Below are 8,364 nucleotides of genomic sequence, written 5' to 3'. Positions count from 1 at the left end.
CTTGTCTTTGCAGTCTATTCAATTGTAAATAAATTGAAAAGGATTTGCAAATCAATGTATTCTGTTTTTATTTACGAATTACACAGCGTGCCAACTTCACTGGTTTTAGATTTTGTATAACAAGAGAAAATGATGTTCTCCTCACCTGACTGCAGATTATGAGGCGCCACGGAGGTAACGTTACAATGTTGGTTGGTCGCTGTGACGGACACAGAGTAGTTATATCCGCAGGTCAGTCCGGGGAAGCTACAACTACCAGAGTACGACATGCAGACTTCGGGAATGCTGCTGTTTGAGTCCATGGTGGCCGTGTAGTGCTGTGCTCCGCTGCTTGGGTGCCATGTTACCATGACGATACCAGACAGGCAATCTTGTGTGGTGTAGACCCCCTCAGGTGTGCACGGCCCTTGAAACAATAAATTAGCATCAGTGCATGCAGCCTTTAAAAAAAAAAAAAAAAAAAAGATATTAAACGTACATGTCTGTATGGAGGTTAGTGTACTGTTCATGCCCACACAGTAGTGACTGTGAGGTGTCACAGTGAAACTGTAGTTTGCCCCACAGATAAAGTCCCGGAAGTGCATGACGGTGTCATTAGTGCTTAGTTCAACACCTCGGCCTCCCTCCTCAGTTGAGACCACGTACAATGTCGTCCCGTTACTTTTGTCCCAGCTCAAAGAGACAACAGTCATATCACAATCAACCCATGCAAGCACATTCTGGGGTGAACATGGATCTGAAAAATATATACATAATTTCAGTTATCCTAATCATTTTTTTCATATACGATGTTCTCTTTAAGTACCCATGTAGATGACAGTGCTGTTGCTAGGAAGACTGGTGCAGTTCTCATCCTTGGCCCTCACCCTGACTGTGTATTGCTCCCCACAGTGCAGGTCATCCCAGGTGCAGTGGGTGTTGTTGCTGTAACACCAGTGACTGTGTCCGTCAAACCCAATGGCTTCTGCGGCATATGTTAGCGCGCCTTCACTTGACCCCCACATGACGGAGGCTGTGCTCTCCTCACACTCGATGTAGGTTGTCACATCTCGAGGGGTGCACGGCGCTGCGAATAGAGAGAACTTTATCAAATTTGCTCGACTTTTTTTCTTCCACAACGTGAGTTCGTACGAGTCTTAAAGAAGGCTGGGCTGCTTGGGATACTGTCGCAATAGCTGCCTTGCCCTTGCACAGTGACGCTGTAGTTCTGTCCACACGGTAGGACAGCAGTCAGGCCCGTCTGTGTTGAATTGTAGTTCTCCACGTAGCCCAGATTTCCCGTGGCTGTGATTAAGTATTGCACCACCCCACTCGCTGGATGCCAAGAAAGCTGGACCTCCTTGTTCTGACAGCCCGCCTGAGCCAAAACAATCACAGGCTGGCAGGGATCTTGTATGAGACAAAGGTGAAAGTCCACAGCATTACATACACATTTTAAACTTATTTTGTAAATGGTAAATAAAAACAGAATACAATGATTTGCAAATCCTTTTCAACTTATATTCAATTGACAATGATAATATATTTAACGTTTGAACTGAGAAACTTTTTTTTTGGAAATAACCATCAACTTAGAATTTAATGGCAGCAACATATTAAAAAAAAGTTGGCACATGGGCATTTTTACCACTGTGTTACATGGCCTTTCCTTTAAACAACACTCAGTAAACGTTTGGGAACTGAGGAAACCAATTTTTGAAGCTTTTCAGTTGGAATTGTTTCCCATTCTTGCCTGATGTACAGCTTAAGTTGTTCAACAGTCAGGGGTCTCTGTTGTGGTATTTTAAGCTTCATAATGCGCCACACATTTTCAATGGGAGACAGGTCTGGACTACAGCCAGGCCAGTCTAGTACCTGCACTCTTTTACTATGAAGCCACGCTGTTGTAACACGCGGCTTGGCATTGTCTTGCTGAAATAAGCAGGGGCGCCCATGATAACATTGCTTGGATGGCAACATATGTTGCTCCAAAACCTGTATATACCTATAATGACGCCTTTACAAATTTGTAAGTTACCCATGCCTTGAGCGCTAATACACACCCATACCATCACAGATGCGGTACCGCCTGACGGATCGAAGGTCCGTAATATCATTTCTTATGTGCAGGGATTTCTCCAGATTCTCTGAACCTTTTGATGATATTAAGGACCATAGATGGTGAAAGCCCTAAATTTCTTGCAATAGCTTGTTGAAAAATGTTTTTAGTAAACTTTTCAACAATTTGCTCACGCATTTGGTCACAAAGTGGTGACCCTCGCCCCATCCTTGTTTGTGAATGACTGAGCATTTCATGGAAGCTGCTTTTATACCCAATCGTGACACCCACCTGTTCCCAATTAGCCTGTTCACCTGTGGGATGTTCCAAATAAGTGTTTGATGAGCATTCCTCAACTTTTTTAGTCTTTTTTGCCACTTGTGCCAGCTTTTTTGAAACATGTCGCAGGCATCAAATTCCAAATGAGCTAATATTTGCAAAATATCATAATTGTATTCTGTTTTATTTACGATTTACACAACTTCACTGGTTTTGGGGTTTGTAGTAAAACAGTTTAAGTACCTGTTTCTATGACCACAGTCTCACTATCTTGGCTGTGGCATACATGACTCTGCGCAGTCACAGTTAAGTTGTACATCTCCCCGCAGGAGAGTCCTGTGAACTCACAGTAACCACCTGTAGAGTTACACCTATGAACTTCTCCTAAAGCAGTGGTGGCACTTCCCATGTAAAGCTCCACATCCGACTGCTCCTCCCAATACAGTGTGGCAGTATCAGATCCACACTGCAGGTCAGCACTCACTGACTGAGGCGGGCACGGACCTGTGTAATAATGGAACAGTTATCCGTCAAACGATACAAATAAGGGTCTATAAATACATTTTTTGAAGCAAACTTACGTGTAGTAAGATTAGAGTTGATATGCGATGTGAGGGTGCACTGGTGGTTTCTAGCAGTGAGACTGAGGTTGTAGGTTTCCCCACAACCTAGGCCTGTCAGGTTACAGGTGTTGTGTTGAGCTTCACATTGCACCTGAAGACTTCCACTGGCTGTCAGGGAAATGTTTGCTGTGCCGTAAGGAGCATTCCAGAACACCATTGCCACCCCATCATAGTTACAGTCAACGTCAACCTCTATGTTGGTGGGGAAGCATGGAGCTGAGAAAAATAGTTTGAAGATGTTTTTATAAATGATTTTCTATCATATCGTGTTCATAGTCACAGGGCCATTATGTACCTGACGTGAGCGAGACCGTTGTGCTGTAAGAGCTGTTGTACTTTTCTCCCAAGGCTTTGACCTGCACGTCGTATTGAGTCCCGCACATCAATCCTGAGACAACACAGCTGGTTTCTGGGTCTTGAGCCTCACAGGACAGTGTGTCGTAGTATGAGTCGCCCAAATAGGCAACATAACCCACAGCAAGCTCACTTTGCTCCCAGGTAACAGACGCTGTATGTTCTTCACACTCCATACTAGCCTGAACATTGGTCGGTGGGCAGGGTTCTGAAATTACCACACACATATTCAAGCCAGTCCAAATCTCACACCTCCTTCCAACTCAAGCGTCTTACCTGTCATTAATTGGTACGTTCCAGATATTGTGTTGTTGCAGGCCTCGTTGTGTGCAGTCACAGTCATGTTGTAAATCTGACTACACTGTAAATCGATTAGGGTGCACTGACTTTTGTTGGTGCTGCAGTTGGTCATCAAGCCCTGGTCAGTCACAGCCTGGACACAGTAGGACTCTGCGCCTCTTGCTGCGTTCCACATGACATGAGCTTCGCCCATACTAAAGTTGGCGGAGAGAGTCATAGGAACACAGGGCTCTACAAAAGAGAATTACAATCAGTGAAAACAGATATGGCAAAAACTGATTCACATCTCAACACTTTACTTAATAATTTACACAACATCACCCTCACGCAGTTTCTCAGACTATAACTTGGAAGTTCCTTGGGTGAAGATCTGCCCTTGTCTTTTTTTATGAGCAACTACACTGAACTGTTATGGGCCAATTAAAAGCTAAACTGAGCTGTGCTGTTGTGCACAGATTGGTGCGTATAATAACATGACCCCCCACTAAAGTGGATTGGTTTCAAGTGCTCTGTAATTCTAGATCCTTAGATTATATTGGACAAACATGTTATCAAGGCATCTTGGATCTGTGAAATGAAATGCATCGTATGTGTCCTTTAATTAGTATCTCATGATCAGTCACACCATTTACCTGTGGTGAGGTATGCTGACATTTGACTTGTGCTGTTGCACCTCTCGCCAACAGCTGTCACAGTGACGTTGTATTCTTGTCCACACTGCAGAGATGTCAGCGCACAGTAGGTGTGGTTGGTGCTGCAGTAGGTGCTGTGGCCCGACATGGCTGTAACTTCAGCCACGTAAGACACGGCTCCAATAGCGTTTAGCCAGGATACAGTAACAGACTTGGTCTCGCAGTCAAGAACGGCTTCAATGTTGCTCGGTTGACAAGGTGCTGTAATGTAGGGAGAATGTGATGGATTAATACTGCTTATAGTAAGTAGAGTTACACATTTCTTTTGCACTTTTTACCATTGTTAATCGAGGGTAAACTCTAGATCGTAATGCACCCTTAACTTTTAGTATAAACAGTATTTATTTTTCAGGGTTCCTTGAGACATGGCAGAGGAATTTAACATCATCATATCGATATAATACAGCAAATCAGATATTTATTTGTTTATTTACAGCACGAGGAGTTATGAGTTTGTGAAGCCCTTTGATGCACTTGGGAATAAGGGCTATATAAATAAAATGTGATTGAATAATTTACCTAATCTATAAAGAGAACTGGGCATTAATTTCAAAAATTGTTTCAAAAAATATATTTTATATGCTCTTTTTGACCAAATGATCATCTATTGACAAGTATATTCCACAACACAGCAACAACAGAACCAATGTTGTATGAATGGTAAGGAGCATACAGCTCGGTCAGCATTAATACTCGTGCCCACCAATGGATGGGATAAAAAACGGGTGCAATCACTTTCGTGCAAAGTTTAAACAGGTGAGCAAAACCATAAATCACTTCAAACACCAACCCTTGTACGTAATCTGAGGGTTTGAACTAGGAAAAGGGCGGGTCACAATGGTCGAATGCGAGCAGCCTCCAAACATTTAGATAATTGTGACATACAGTAGCTTTCAAACCAGTATCACAAATAAGTTTCACACAATTCGCGGAGTAGCGCAACCAACATGCTGTTGGTCAATAACTCCGCAGTCAATTGAATTGGTGCACAGAGGGTGTGACTTTTACTGTGAGTGTCTTCTGCCAGTACAAAAGTAATTTTTCTGCATTTATTCTGCATCCATCCATCCATCCATTTTTCTACCACTTGTCCCTCTTGGGGTCGCGGGGGTGCTGGAGCCTATCTCAGCTGCATTCGGGCAGTAGGCGGTGTACACCCTGGACAAGTCGCCACCTCATCACAGGGCCAACACAGATAGACAACATTCACACTCACATTCACACACTAGGGCCAATTTAGTGTTGCCAATCAACCTATCCCCAGGTGCATGTGTTTGGAAGTGGGAGGAAGCCGGAGTATCCGGATAGAACCCACTCAGTAACGGGGAGGACATGCAAACTCCACACAGAAAGACTAACCTCTGTGACACCGTGCTGTGCCCATTTTGCATCCAAGGTTTCAAAATATAAGTACCTGATGTGAGCGAAACCATTGTACTGTAGGAGCTGTTGTACTCCTCTCCCAAAGCTTTGGCCCACACGTAATAATGCATGCCGCACATCAATCCTGAGACAACACAGCTGGTGTCTGTGTCTGCAGCATCACAGGTCAAAGTGTAGTTTCCAACTTGGTCATTAAAGTAGGCGACGTATCCCACAGCCAGCTCACTCTGATCCCAGGAAACAGTTGCTGTGAGTTCTTCACACTGAGCATTGGCCTGAACATTCATGGGCGGGCATGGTTCTAGAATGGTATGAAATACCCACATACTTTTATAAACATTTACAGATTATCACAGCATCCCTTTTCGATGCCAACCTGTCTTGATCTGCCGGGTATCAGAGGTGAGACTGTCACAAGCCTGGTTGTGGGCGGTTACTGTGACATTGTAGATCTGACTGCACTGCAGACCACTCAGAGGGCACCCGGATGTGGGGGTGTTACATGTGGCTCCCATGCCCTCATCATTTACAGCCCGCACTGAGTAGGAATTTGCACCATCGGCTGCACTCCACTGCACATGGGCATCGCTTACATTGTAGTAGACAAAGAGATTCATGGGAACACAGGGTTCTGGGGAGAGAAAGGGAAATGTTAGTTTTTTTTATCTGCATTAAATATTACATGCTATATTAAACTGACCTGTAGGAAGCCAAACTGGGCTACTTGTCACACCAGCACACCCAGTATGCATGGCCTCCACCACCACTGAGTAGTTCTGTCCACAAACCAGGTTGGCAATATCACATGATGTTCCCATCTCGCTGCAGGAGGAGTTGTGACCATTGGTGGAGGTTGCCTGGACGTTATAGGCTGTGTCTGTAGCAGCGGTTGTCCAGCTGACCATAGTTTCTCGAGTGGTACAGTTCATATCTGCGTACACATCTCCTGGGGGACACGGCGCTATACAGCAAGAAAGGTATAAAAAGGTGAAAATTGTTTCTAATCGTGTGAGGAATTTTGAGTTGGCGCACCAGTTAGCTTCTCGGTGAGGTAGCTCATTGCACTCATGCAGACGTTGGTATGACCCATCACAGTGAAAGTGTAGACTTGACCACAGTTCAGGTCCAGAAATGAACAGTAACCCTCAGTGGTTTCGCAAGTGGAGTTAAGGCCAGAAGTGGATGTAGCTTTTACTGTGAAGTTCTGAGCCAGTGAGGTGACCTGATCCCACGTCACTGTGATGATGTTGGAGCTACAGTTCAGCTCCGCTGTGGTGTTCTCCGGTTTGCAAGGCGCTATGTGTGGTTAGAAGTAGATAGAAAATAAATATTTGGTCATTCTTGCAACATACAAGAGAATACTGTGTGGGACTTACCAGCCTGGACCTTATAATCAGAACCAGCAAGAATTTCACAATGAACAGAGGACGAGGTGACAACCACCTCATAGACGTGGCCACACCGCAGTCCAGTGATGGCGCAATAGTTGTATGTGGAGTTACAGGAGGCTCTGTGTCCATCTGTGCTCATGGCCCAGGCTGTGTAGTTGTCTGTGCCAGGGGTCTCAGACCAGCTCACGTTCATCTCATTGGTGTCACAATCCAGGACAGCTAAGACATCTTCGGGGAGACAAGGAGCTAGGGGTGAATAGAAACGTTATTAGGCAAATCCAAACCACTTATCCTTTTCGTGGTCAGCCTATCCCAGCTCACTTGGGGAGTGGTTGGGTGCATCTTACCAGAGTCTAAGTAAATATCGACGTGTTCCGTACTGTTGCAGCTCTCAGTGGATGCCACCAGGGAGGCCGAGTATGAACGGCCACAATGGAGTCTGACAGCGCAGGAAGTGTCGTTGGATGAACATGATGCCACATGGCCATGATCCCCTGTCACCTCCACTGTGTAAAATGTTGCTCCGTTGCTCTCAGCCCAGGAGAAATTGCCTTTGTTTGTCCCACAGTCTACGTGGCCAGTGAGGTTTGTGGGCTGGCAAGGTGCTGAATGTGGGAAGAAAACATGACATTTATCATTAGTTGCAGTGGCAGTTGTAACAATGTTGGAATAAGGTCTGAAAAAGAAGGGTCGTCCTTTATTCAGGGTCTAGATATTTATACGTACTAGGAGTGTCTAGGAGTACTAAAATGTATTTTAATACTTTTCTAAATAAAGGGGACCACAAAAAAATGGCATTATTAGCTTTATTTTAACAAAAAAAATCTTAGGGTACATTAAACATATGTTTCTTATTGCAATTAAAGAACAATTTTGTCCTTAAATAAAATACTGAACATTCCATACAACTTGTCTTTTAGTAATAAGTAAGCAAACAAAGGCTCCTAATTAGTCTGCTGACTTATGCAGTAACATATTGCGTCATTTTGTAGGGACGGCGTGGCGCAGTGGGAGAGTGGCCGTGCGCAACCCGAGGGTCACTGGTTCAAATCCCACCTAGAACCAACCTCGTCACGTCCGTTGTGTCCTGAGCAAGACACTTCACCCTTGCTCCTGATGGGTGCTGGTTGGCGCCTTGCATGGCAGCTCCCTCCATCAGTGTGTGAATGTGTGTGTGAATGGGTAAATGTGGAAGTAGTGTCAAAGCGCTTTGAGTACCTTGAAGGTACTATACAAGTACAACCCATTTATTATTTATTTATTATTTTTCATTCTATTATTTTGTCAACATAAAGGACACACTG

Source organism: Nerophis ophidion, linkage group LG14 (genome assembly GCF_033978795.1).
Source record: "Nerophis ophidion isolate RoL-2023_Sa linkage group LG14, RoL_Noph_v1.0, whole genome shotgun sequence".
Classification (NCBI taxonomy): Eukaryota; Metazoa; Chordata; class Actinopteri; order Syngnathiformes; family Syngnathidae; genus Nerophis; species Nerophis ophidion.
Note: the sequence above shows the minus strand (reverse complement) of the source record.